The sequence below is a fragment of the Panthera leo genome, chromosome E1 (assembly GCF_018350215.1).
Source record: "Panthera leo isolate Ple1 chromosome E1, P.leo_Ple1_pat1.1, whole genome shotgun sequence".
NCBI lineage: Eukaryota > Metazoa > Chordata > Mammalia > Carnivora > Felidae > Panthera > Panthera leo.
In genome coordinates this window covers 18,119,895-18,133,514 of record NC_056692.1, presented here as the reverse complement: position 1 = coordinate 18,133,514, position 13,620 = coordinate 18,119,895, and positions in this window count along the sequence as shown.

The following is a 13,620-nucleotide window of genomic DNA, read 5'->3' as shown; positions in this document are numbered from 1 at the left end:
CTCTCAAAATAAATAAAGATATAAAAAATACTTAATCATCTGGAAGTTTGTACCCTTTAACCACCCATTTCTCCCACGCCCCAGCCTTTGGCAACCACCAATCTACTTTCTGTCCCTGTGAGTTTGGTTTTATAGATTCCACATACAGGTGAGATCATACAGTGTTTGTCTTTTCTCTGTTTGACTTATTTCACTTAGCGTAATGTCCTCAAGGTCCATCCATGTTGTCGCAAATGGCAGGATTTCCTTCCTATTTATGGATGAATGATGTTCCATAGTATATGAATACCACATCTTCTTCATCCATTTTTTAAAAAGTGTTTATCTATTTTTTCTTTCTATAATTTACTTTTTATAATTTACACCAAGTTAGCGCATGGTGCAACAATGATTTCAGGATGTTTATTTATCTATTTTTTGAGAGAGAGAGAGAGAGAATGCATAAACAGGGGAGGGGCAGAGAGAGGGAGAGGGAAACAGAATCCAAATCAGGTTCCAGGCTCCAAGCTGTCAGCACAAAGCTCGACATGGGGCTCGAACCCACGAATCGTGAGATCATGGCCTGAGCTGAAGTTAGACACCTGGGCCACCTGGGCGCCCCTCTTCTTCATCCATTTATCCATCGATGGACACTTAGCTTGCTTCCACATCTTGGCTATTGTAAACAATACTGCAGTGAACATAGGGGTACAGATATCTCTTTGAGACAGTGGTTTCATTTCTTCAGGCAGATAACCAGAAAGGGAGGACCTGCCAGGATTCCTAGTTCTTGACCTTGTTTGCAGCTGCAGTTTGTGATGGCTATTGCCAGTGTCTCCCCACGTCCCTATCTTCCCGGGTCTCTCGGTGTCTTTAGAGCCTATCAAATGCACAGGTATAAACATGGGGCTTGTATATCCTCAGGGAGAGGAAGATGAGCTTCCCATAATCACAAGCAAATGATATCAGACCATCTGAATGTTAACAACACTGAGCGAAAACGGTGACTTTCTCTTTAAACGTGTATCTGAATTTCCTTTCAGGTACGTACTTTGCGCGCTGTAATTCCTCTTGTTTGCAAAATGTATATTTGAATCTCTTTTTAAGTCTACAGTTTATTTCCTCTGTTGTCAAAGTGTGCACTTGAATCGCTTTCCAAATATGTACTCTAAGTGTGTCCACCGAGAGTGCAAGGGGAGTGTAAGATCCCTCCCCGTGGATCTTACACTGATTTCTGGCAAGGTGGCTGTGGCGTGGAGAAATCGCGGGTGATTCCCTCGAGGGAGAGAGAACCTGCAAAACGTGATATAGGCAGTCCAGCTTCTAGATAGTGGAATCTAACCCCAATTTTTCCTGTATCCATATTTTTTGAGAAAGTCATATTACCAAAAAAAAAAAAAAAAATTAATAATGACAAAGAAATGTCGGTGACCCAAATGTAGCAAGAATAATAACAGTAGCTAATGGTTCATGAGCATTTAGCATATGCCAAGCATAGAAAGAACTCATTCTAATAAAATTTTACAAGGTGGTTATCAACGTTCCCATTTATAGAGGGGGAGACTGAGGCTTTTTGAGGTTCAGTGATTTACCAAAGATCCTGAAGGGTCAGAGTCAGGACTGGAACTTCATGTGTCTGATTCCAAAGCCAGACATCTCAGCCCTGCCCTCAGCCTCCTCCCAGGTCTGTAAAGCTGTTGGTGACAGCCAGCTCATTGCAGAATCTGTTCTCAAGAGAAGAAATAAGTATTCAATTTCCTCTTGAAATTTTTCAAGAAAGGTCACTAAAACCCACCCACATCAGACTCGCCAGCACTATCTTGTACAAAATTTCTGTTGAAAAATCAGCATCAGCAAGCCTTTAAAATGAATTTTTCCCGGGGCACCTGGCTGGCTCGGTCAGTGGAGCGTGTGGCTCTTGATTTCAGGATTGTGAGTTCAAGCCCCACGTTGGGCATAGAGATTACTTAAAAATAAAATGTAAGAGGCACCTGGGTGGCTCAGTTGCTTAAGCGTCTGACTTCAGTTCAGGTCATGATCTCACAGCCTGTGGGTTCGAGCCCCGCGTTGGGCTCCGTGCTGACAGCTCAGAGCCCAGAGCCTGCTTCGGATTCTGTGTCTGCCTCTCTCTCTGCCCCTCTCCCACTTGTGCTCTACCTCTCTCTCTCAAAAATAAATATTTAAAAAATTTTTAAGTAAAAATAAATAAAATTTAAAAAATAATGTTTCTCGTCTCTTAAGTGAGGTGAGAGAATAAGAGTTGGGTGGTAAGAAATTACCCTAGGAACTTTAATTTTATTGCTACTTATGTTTAATGTTACTATGTAATCTGTTTTTAACTTTTTTATGATTATGAAAATGTACACACACACACACACACACACAAAATAGAATGGTGCAACGAACCCCCATATACTCATAACTTCAACAATGATCAAATCTTGCCATAGATTCATCTATTTCTGTCCTTTGCTAAAGTATTTTAAAACAAATTCCAGACATTATGATATTCTGTCATTTCTAAAATATATAGACATTTTCTCACATAAGCACCATGTTATTATCACCCCTTAAAATTGAACAGTTCTGGGCAACTGGGTGGCTCAGTCAGTTGAGCATCTGACTTCAGCTCAGGTCATGATCTCACGGTTTGTGGGTTGGAGCCCTGCATCGGGCTGTCTGACAGCTCAGAGCCTGGAGCCTGCTTTGAATTCTGTGTCTCCCCCAACCCTCTCTCTCTGCCCCTTCCCCACTCACTCTCTGTCTATCTCTCTGTCTCTCTCTCTCTCTCAAAAATAAATAAACATTAAAAAATTTAAAATTTAACAATTCTTTGACATGATCTAATACTGAGTATTCAATAATTGTTCCCAAGAAATGCCTTTTTATAACAGCTGTGCTTGAATTCGACTTCAGATAAGCCCACACCATGCATTTTCGGGGCATGTTATGGCTCTTAAATCTCTTTTGTTCCGGAACAGTCTCTTCATTCCCCACCGTTCCCTGTGACTGCTTTTACTGAGTCGTACAAGAAAATACCCATACACATTTACATAATAAATAGGGGTTTTATAGCCCTTGTGGGTTCCAGGAACAGACTCCACCATATGACAGGTAAATCTATTTCCCACCTTTTGCATCCTTAACTGCCACAATATGTGAGAAATAAGGAACTGCTTGTAGTGGGAAAATGTATCAACAGGAAAAAGTGGCCCAAAGTAGGGTGGGAGAGATGTCCAGAAAACGGAGATCAAAGGGAAAGATGGAATTTGGTAACTTATCCACTCCAGGGCGAGAGACGTCGAATCCAGTAGACATGAGCCTTCCCTTCACAAGCATCATGGGTGCATCAGTGGACAGCAGTCCTCACAGCAAGTTGCTCGTGGTCGTCATAAATAGCCTCGCAGTGTCCCCACACACCTATACCCATACCCACACTTCATTCTCCTTCTCCCTTGGTGACCTCTGATGACCCTCCAGCCTCCAGGGTCCTTGACGAGTGGGTAGAGATGCCTGGTGAGTGACCCATGCACTCGCTCCCTCTGGGAAGATCTATTTAGGTTTTCTGAAGTTCGATTTTCATTTCTTTTCTTTTCTTTTCAACATTTTATTTGTCTTGAGAGAGAGAGGGAGAGACAGTGCATGCGTGAGCAGGGGAGGGGCAGAGAGAGGGAGACAGAGAATCCCAAGCAGGCTCCACACTGTCAGCACAGAGCCTGATGAGGAGCTCGATCCCACGAACCGTGAGATTGTGACCTGACCGGAGATTAAGAGCCAGAAGCTTGACCAGACGCTTGACCTACAGGTGCCTCTTAAGTTTGATTTTCTACTGGGAGTTAACGCATCGGTACTTGAAACTATGAAGCGGTCCCTTATGGGTTTCCTTACTGCATGTCAGCCTCTGACAACCAGACAGTCTGGCTGTTCTGATAAAGTGGCACTTGGCTGCCCAAGGTTCTGTTGCCATGGCCAGGATGGCTCTTTGGAAGACCACCTGCCAATCCTCATCACTAAATGTCTTACCTGCTGGACAGGCCTTCTGTGACCTCATCTTTTCCTTTCCTCCCCTTATGCTGCCACCCCAGTAACCTTCCAACGATTCCTTCCCTGTCCCCACTGCCACTGCACCAGCCCAGACCCTTCCCTCCTCAGACTATTCCAACCAACTCCTGACTTGTCTCATGTACTCTAGTCTTGCTCAGCTTCCAGATCTTTTCCACAGTGATTTTCGTTCATGTAGATTTCATTTGGTTTCTTTCTTCTTTAAAACCTTCAATGGTGGGGTGCCTGGGTGGCTCAGTCGGTTCAGCATCCGACTCTTGGTTTTGGCTCCGGTCATGACCTCACAGTTTGTGGGTTCAAGCCCCACGCTGGGCTCCACACTGATAGCATGAAGCCTGCTTGGGATTCTGTCCCACCCTCTCTCTCTGTCCCTCCCCTGCGCATGTGTGCACACACTCTCTCTCACACACAATAAATAAATAAAATCTTAAAAAAAAAAAAAAAAACCTTCAGTGGTTCCCTTGGCATGACATGACATCTAAGGCTTTTTCTGATCTGATGCCAACTCCCTCACACTCAGTCCCCACTCCATGAAAGACACCATGCCCGCTCCCCATACAGCCCTGGAACCAGCTACTGCCCCTGCCTAGAAGGCCCCACTCCCGTGCCCACCCCACCTGTCCATCTGCTGAAGTGACTCCTTCCTGCACATCTTTCTAGACTCACCTTAGATATCCCCTCCTCCAAGAAGTCCACTCCCCATCTGGAGACGGCACTGCCACAGAGCCCTGTACCCCCCCCCCCCACCCCATCAGGGTACTAGACTGTTAGTTCTCCGAAGGAGAGTATGTCTTGCCTTACCTAGCAATGCCCGACAAGCCAGGAATTATTGTCAGAGGACTGAAAAAGTGACATTTTAAGATTGCGTGCCTTCTTGGCTCCAGGCTGAACTCCTGGAGTTCAGCTCCTTCCACTACTCCTCCTTTGATGGGATTTCCAGATTCTTCCCCATAGTGGCTTTTCTCTTTTCTTTTCTTTACGTTTCTTTTCAAGTCTGTTTATTTTGAGAGAGAGAGAAAGCTCATGAGCACAGTGCAAGCAAAGGAGGGGCAGAGAGAGAGAGGGAGAGAGAATCCCAGACAGGCTCCACTCTGTCAGCGTGGAGCCTGACACGGGGCTTGATCCCATGAACCGCGATATCATGACCTAAGCCAAAACCATGACCTGAGTGGAAACCAAAAGTCGGATGCTTAACCAGCTGAGCCACCCAGGTGCCCCAAGTGGCCTGTCTTGCAGGGACAGAGCACTCTGCAGGAGCCACATGAGCATCATTTGGCTTGTCCAAATAAATGCCATCTTAAATGAAACCATAATTTGGAGGGAGAAAGGGCATTCTCACTGCCTTGCTGGCTTCTGCTGTGTTGTTCCTGAGAATCCCCCAACTCCCATCCCACGCTCTACTCCTGGGTCCACTTTTACCACCAGGCCCACATGCAGGTGGTTTGGGACCCTTGTCAGTCCCATACAAGTATCCCTTGCATGTGATGTCACCTTGTTAGATTCGGCCCATCTGTGTCACTTAGCATTCTCTAGTCTCAAGGAAAAAGAAATACATTCTGGCTATCTATTTTTTTTTTTAATGTTTGTTCATTTTTTGAGAGAGAGAGAGAGACAGAGAGAGATACAGAGCGCGAGTGGGGGAGGGGCAGAGAGAGAGGGAGACACAGAATCTGAAGCAGGCTCCAGGCTCTGAGTGGTCAGCCCAGAGCCCGATGTGGGGCTCGAACTCACTGACCACAAGATTATGACTTGAGTTGAAGTTGAACGCTTAACCGACTGAGCTACCCAGGTGCCCCTCTGGGTGCCTTTTTAAAATGAATTTGTTTGAAGTCCTTGGAAGGGAAACTCTCAGAATAAAAGGATGCTGAACAGCCAGGTCACAATTAGGACAAGACACAGGACAGTTCTGGGAATCCGGGCAGTAGGAATAATCAGACACCTTTTACAGGGCGTCACCGTAACCCATTTCTATCACTCTCAAGATTCTGCTTCCCAGGAAACCGGCTGCTGGCCTGGCTGGGTCACATGCCCGCCCCCTGACAAGGAAGGAGGGAGGCGCCTTGATTCTTCCATGGCTGCACCCAGTGGGTGCAAGATGCTGTTATCAGAAGGTGAGTTAATTCTAGAGATCGAGGATAAATTCTAGAGATCGAGGAAGCCAGGATGGGGAAGATTCCGTGCAATGCTTAAAGGATACTTGGGTCAGGCTTCACCAGGGTCCACCCAAGTTTCTCTTCTGAGTAGCTTAACACCGTGGCAAGTGGTCCTGAGGGCAGCTGGGCAGCCGTGTGGCTCTAGGACACCAGTCTACTCAGAGCCAAGCCCACCAAGGGACAAGCTAGGACTTAAGGAGTGTGCCTGGGCTCAGTGCTCACCACTCCACGGTTAGCACCAGGAACCAGGCTTCAGTAGCATGACAGTTCCAATCTCCACAGCCTAGGAGGTTTTCCGGCTTAGCTGCCTCCTTCTTCCTTCTCTCAGTGGGTCCTGCTTCTAATGGATTTACTCTCCAGACCCGGTTCCAGCTGCTCTTGCCTGCTTCCTGGTGGCCATGCCTGTTATGACAATGCCCTCTGGTCTCAAAGAAAAAGTCCCCAACCATTTTGAAAGTGAGCCTAGCTGATGAGGCAAGCATACTTTCCCAAAAAAGAACTGTCAAGACAGAATATTTTTTTTTTGATGAATTGATTTGTGTAATGAATGACAGTCCTATAAAAGTACGAATGAACAATTACATCCAGCAAGCCACAGTTTAGTCACCTACAAACAAGAAGTGCGTGACACCAGGACTCTCCTGGAGGGTTGCAACTGTCAGAGAGACCAGCCCTCTTGGCTCCACGGGGCTTTATACTGGGGAGAATGGTGCACACATCGAAATGTTAGCCTATCAACACGTCGCATGCTCTTCTACAGAAACTTCTTCCTCAGCACACACACCTCGTTTTCCAGGCTTCCTTGATCGCACAACCCCTCTTCCCCGCTCCAGGCTTGACTGCCAGTATTTCTTCTCTAGACCCCATCAGCCTTTGATTCACCCCATCTCGTCGCCAGCCCCCGTGTATTAGGCATGTCTGGAAGGTGGGTTATACCTCATCCTCAAAGAGAAGAAAAAGAAGGAGGATGAGGTAGAAAAGGAGAAGTAGAAACCGATATCTCACCAAAGAGAATATTCAAATGCCTGATAAACATATGAATAATTGGACAACTTCATACGTCACCAAGGAAGCACACATTGAAGCCACAACGCAGCATCACCACACCGGAATAGCTCAAAGGAAAAAGAAGATAAATATAGGGGCGCCTGGGTGCCTCAGTTGGTTGAGCGGCCAACTTCGGCTCAGATCACGATCTCGCAGTCCGTGAGTTCGAGCCCCGCGTCGGGCTCTGTGCTGACAGTTCAGAGCCTGGAGCCTGTTTCGGATTCTGTGTCTCCCTCTCTCTGACCCTCCCCCGTTCATGCTCTGTCTCTCTCTGTCTCAAAAATAAATAAACGTTAAAAAAAAAATTAAAAAAAAGAAGATAAATATCAAGTCTTGACTTGAGTAGCCAAACTCTCTGGAAACAACTCAAATGTTTGTCAGTCAGACAGAGAAGTTGTGGGCATTCACACAAGTGAATATTAAATAGCAAGAACTACGAGAACGTGTGACAACGTAGTGATGAGTGAAAGAAGTCAGATACTGTACATGGTCTACAAAGAGCCAGTAAAAAATCTATTAACTATTAGGCCACTGGTTACTCTTGGCAGGAAGATGGCGGGCGGTGGTAACTGGGAGGCAGTTTGAGGGCAACTGGGAGGAGCTGCTAACGTCCCTTGATGTGAGTGCTGCTTACGTGTGTTCACTCTGTGGCAAGGCATTCAGTTGTGCACCCTTTATGGATATTTGATCTCAAGGGAAGAACATTTAATTCTCTTTCCTCCATTACTCTGTACCTTTCAGTTGCCCCGATGTGTCTCCATTTCTGCCTCCCAGACCCCTCCTCCCCCCGTCCTCCTTGATACCAGTCACCCACTCAGGGCCTTCTCTTTCCTCCCCTCTCTCTCTCTTTTTAAAATGTTGGTTTATGGGGCGCCTGGGTGGCTCAGTTGGTTGGGCGGCCGACTTTGGCTCAGGTCATGATCTTGCGGTCCATGGGTTCGAGCCCCGCGTTGGGCTCTGTGCTGACAGCTCGGAGCCTGGAGCCTGTTTCGGATTCTGTGTCTCCCTCTCTCTCAGACCCTCTCCCGCTCATGCTCTGTCTCTCTCTGTCGGTCAGCGCAGAACCTGATGAGGGGCTTGAAATCGTGAGTGGTGAGATCAAGACCTGAGCCAAAACCAGGAGTCGGATGCTTAACCGACTGAGCTGCCCAGGTGCCCCCAAGATAACTCGCTGTTCCACAGTAAGGAAGGGGAGAAGAATTGGACAGAAGGGAACAACAACAGCAACATTTCACAGGACAATGAGCATATGGGCCAAGTGACTTAGCAGAACGGAGACGCAGAATTTTGACATAGCAGTGGGGAAGCAATTTCACCGTAACATTCTCACAGTCATTCCTGATCAGAAGCTGAAATTATGTCTGGAATTGAAGATGGAGTGAAATTTAAAATAAGGAGGATTGGGACGCCTGGGTGGCTCAGTCGGTTCAGGGTCCAAATTCAGCTCACGTCATGATTTCGTGGTTCGTGAATTTGAGCCCCGCGTCGGGCTCTGTCCTGACAGCTTGGAGCCTGCCTCAGATTCTGTGTCTCTCTCTGTCTCTGCCCTCCCCTCCCACTCATGCCCCCCCCATATATATACACACACACATATATATATACATATATGTATATATATATAATAAAAATATAATATATATCCATAACAAATAAATAAAATAAATAAATAAACTAAGGAGGATTGGGTGAAAGCTGAGAAGTGTCAAATTTCCTCTGCTACTCTAAACCATTGGGGTGACTGTCTCTCCTGCACCCCAGCAGATGAATGGGGGATTATTCTTTTTTTTAAATGTTCGTTTATTTTTGAGAGAGAGACAGCTTGGGGGAGGGGCAGGGAGAGAAGGAGACAGAGGATCCGAAGCGGGCTTGATGCTGTCAGCACAGAGCCCGATGCAGGGCTCAAACTCACAGACCACGAAATCATGACCTGAGCTGAAGTCGGACACTTAACCGACTGAGCCACCCAGGCGCCCCTGATTCAATTTTAAATTATAATCACACTTGATTTGAGAGAGCAAAATCTTCCCAATATAGTTGTATTGTAGTTAAATTGTTCTCTAATAGGAAGCTGGTAGATAACATTCAAAATTGATGAATAAAATATGGGTGTATGGGGACACCTGGGTGGCTTTGGTTAAGTGTCTAAGTCTTGAACTCAGCTCAGGTCTTTTTTTTTTTAATATTTATTTTTGACAGAGAGAGAGCAGAGGAGGAGCAGAGAGAGAGAGAGACACAGAATCTGAAGCAGGCTCCAGGCTCCGAGCTGTCAGCACAGAGCCCAACTCGGGGCTCCAACACACCGACTGTGAGATCATGACCTGAGCCAAAGTCAAGAGTTGGATGCTTAACCGGCTGAGCCACTCAGGCTGTCCTCAGCTCAGGTCTTGATCTCGGGGCTGTGAGTTCAAGCTCCACATTGGGCTCTGTGCTGGGCATGGAGCCTACTTAAAAAAAAAAAATGTTTTTAATCCATGTACGCACTCCATTTAGAAACAGGGATCATATAGATGCCAAAACAAATGGCTAAAAGATTTGAAAATGTCAGATGCTGAGGAGGAATACTAGGAAAGTGAGGAGGAGTGGGGCCAGAAACCTCTATGTTTTGTTTTTAGCCTTTCAGAATATTTGGCTATTTGAATGTGTTATTTTGTATTTTGCTATTGAGATGTGTTATTTTGATAAAATAAAAATTAACTTGGAAACTCTATTCAATCCTAAAGAAAGCAGGAAAACATAAAAATTAAGCGTAGAAAAATCAAGAAAAGGGTGCCTGGCTGGCACAGTCTGTAAGGCATGTGACTCTTGATCTCAGGGTTGAGAGCTTGAGCCCCATGTTGGGTGTGGAGATTACTTAAAATCTTAAAAAAAAAAAATTTAATGTTTATTTTTGACAGAGAGTGAGAGAGAGCGAGAGAGAGAGCATCAGCGGGGGAGGGGCAGAGAGAGGGGGAGACACAGAATCCGAAGCAGAATCCAGGCTCTGAGCTGTCAGCACAGAGCCCAACCCGGGGCTCAAACTCACAGACTGCGAGATCATGACCTGAGCCGAAGCCAGACGCTCAACCAACGGAGCCACCCAGGCACCCCTACTTAAAATCTTTAAAAATAAAAATAAAAATCAAGAAAAATGGAATTGCAAAAGTAATATGATAGGAATATTTCCAAGTGTATTTTAAAGATATGTTTGTATCTAATAACAGATTCAAAATATATGAAGAAAAAATATATAAGGGGCACCTGGCTGGCTCCCTCAGTAGAGTATGTGACTCTTGATCTCAGGGTCATGAGTTCAAGCCCCATGTTGGGCATGCAGCCTACTTAAAGTAAAAATAAATAGGGGTGCCTGGGTGGTTCGGGCTTGATTTCAGCTCAGGTTGGTGAGTTCAAGCCCCAAATCGGGCTCTGTGCTGACAGCAGGGAACCTGCTTCTCTCTCTCTGTGTCCCTCCCCCACTGTCTATTAATTAATTAATTAATTAAAATATGAAGAACTAAAGGTAGAAATAAATCCACAGCCATAGTTGGAGTTTTTCACCCTTCTCTCAGTAATTGATTAGAACAAGCAGTGACTAACAACGTGGATGGAACTGGAGGGAGCACGTAGGGCTCAAACTCAAGAACCACGGGATCATGACCTGAGACAAAGTCGGATGCTCAACCACCTGAGCACCCAGGTGCCTCTAAAAAGATTTCTTTAAGTAATCTATACCCAGTGTGGGGCTCGAACCCACAACCCCGAGATCAAGAGTCAGATGATCCACCGACTGAGCCAGACAGGTACCCCAAATTATTATTTTTTAATTTTTTTTAAGTAATCCCTACACCCAACATGGGGCTCAAACTCACGACCTCAAGGGTAAGAGTAGCATGTTCTGACTGAGCCAGCCAGGCATCAGAAGACCTTTTAAAACACATATGATAAAGCCAACATGGCCCTCCCAGGGAAATATATAAGTTTAAGTGCCTATACTGGGAAACAAAAGGGCTTATACTAAGCTAGGTCTTAAACTAAGAAATTAGGAAAAGAACATTGAAAAAAATCCAAAGGAAGGGAGAAATGCTTCCATCAGCGAACACAGAGTGATTGCATTGAATTGGAAGTGAAATGGTCCCCTGGACTTTGTGGGCTTTTATGCCACCAATTGATCAGGCAAAAGATGGGATTTCAATGTTAGCTTAGACCATTGAATCTGTTTTCCAAGGAGAAATTGGTTGTTGTGCAATGTGAGCAAAAAAGAACTGTCAGAATCCAGAGGAATTTCTGGGAGATGCCTCCTGATACTGCATGAAGGAGCTCCTGGTAACTACTGCTCAGTGTTATTGGCATAAACTGTGATGCCTGTGCCCAGGAATTGTGACAGCGTGCTCTGCTCGAGGAGTCTTCTGGTCTGGTTTTAGTCTTCTTACCAGTGGCAGAGCCTCTGAACCTGACCTCTGGCTGTCCCAGGGACTTATCAAAGGCCTTTAATGAATTATTTTCTGCTAAAACAACCTACTTAAGAACGTTGAGGGGCACCTGGGTGGCTCAGTCGGTTAAGCGTCCGACTTCAGCTCAGGTCATGATCTCATGGTCCGTGAGTTCGAGCCCCGCGTCGGGCTCTGTGCTGACAGCTCAGAGCCTGGAGCCTGTTTCAGATTCTGTGTGTGTCTCTCTCTCTGCCCCTCCCTGTTCATGCTCTGTCTCTCTCTGTCTCAAAAATAAATAAACGTTAAAAAAAAAAAAAGAACGTTGATACGCACTCAAAAGTTTTTGTTGTTGTTTTTAATTACAAAAATAGGATCACCTTGCTTTGTTCATTTCATAGTAGACAGTGAACATTTTTCTATGTTCATTCATATAGGTTATTCTTTTTAATGGCTGCAAAGTATGTCATTGTATGATTACTTCATAATTTATCTATGTAATCATTAGTTCTTAAAAATGAAGTTTCGGGATGCCTGGGTGGCTCAGTCAGTTAAGCGTTCGACTTCAGCTCAGGTCATGATCTCCTGATTCGTGAGTTCAAGACCCGCATCGGGCTCTGTTCTGACAGCCCAGAGCCTGGAGCCTGCTTCAGATTCTGTGTCTCCCTCTCTTTCTTCCCCTCCCCTACTCTCGCTCTGTCTCTCTCTCTCTCTCAAAAATAAATAAACATTTTAAAAAACTCAAGTTTCAATGAATATCCTTGTACAAAAATGTTTGGACGCTTGAATAATTCTGTAGGATAGATTTCCTAGAAGGAACATTCTTGAGTTGAAGGGATTTGCATTTAAAATTTGGAAGGTTACTGCTACATTACTTCCACAGACAAGTTGTGCAAGTTTATACTCCCACTCCTCACTCTTACAATTAAAAAATTTTTCCAGGAAGGAAAAAAAAAAGAGGTTAGAGTGGGAGAGAGCCAAAGCATAAGAGACTCTTAAAAACTGAGAACAAACTGAGGGTTGATGGGGGGTGGGAGGGAGGGGAGGGTGGGTGATGGGTATTGAGGAGGGCACCTTTTGGGATTAGCACTGGGTGTTGTATGGAAACCAATTTGACAATAAACTTCATATATTGAAAAAAAATTTTTTCCAATCTGATGGGCAAATGGTGCTTTCTTTGACTGTTTGCCTATTGCTGAAATTTCGTCTTTTTTCATGTTTTTTGGTCATTTGCTTTGTTCTGCAAAGTGCTGGGTCTTTTTCTTAGTGATTTGTAGGAATTTAAAATACTTTTTAATTTTTTTTTTTATTTTGAGAGAGAGAGAGAGAGCACACATTCTCTTGCACAATCATGGGAGGGGCAGGGAGAGGAGGGTGGGAGGGGGGGGAGAGAGAGAGAGAGAGAGAGAGAATCCCAAGCAGGATTTGTGCCGTCAGCACAGAGCCCAATGTAGGGCTCGAACTCATGAAGCGTGAGATCATGACCTGAGCCCAAACCAAGAGTTGGGTGCTTAACTGACTGAGCCACCCAGGTGCCTCACTAAAATACTTTTATGTAGCAACTGGTGTTTGTTATGGATGTTCCATATATTTTTCTTCATAGCCAGTCACAGTCTCTCCTTTGTTTCTAGTCTTTAGCCTTAGAGAATTTTTGTTAAGAATTTTTGTCTTGAGTTCAAGCCCTGTGTTTGGCTCCGCACTGGGCGTGAAGCCTACTTAAAAAAGAAAAAAAGAAAAAAAGACTGTATGTCATAGGCTAAAAATCGAGAATAAGACCAGACCAAGGAGGGCTAAAGGTGGAATATAAAGATGTGACCACAAGACAGCTTAAGAGCCACAAATGCCTACAGTCAGTGGCAACCCAAGTCCACAAATGGTCCAAAAACATTCACACCTTTGTCAGAGAGTCGTGCTTAGGGCTGGCATTGTGGGGCAAGACCCCCCTCCTCAATACTTATGCTTTCCTGTTCGGTGGA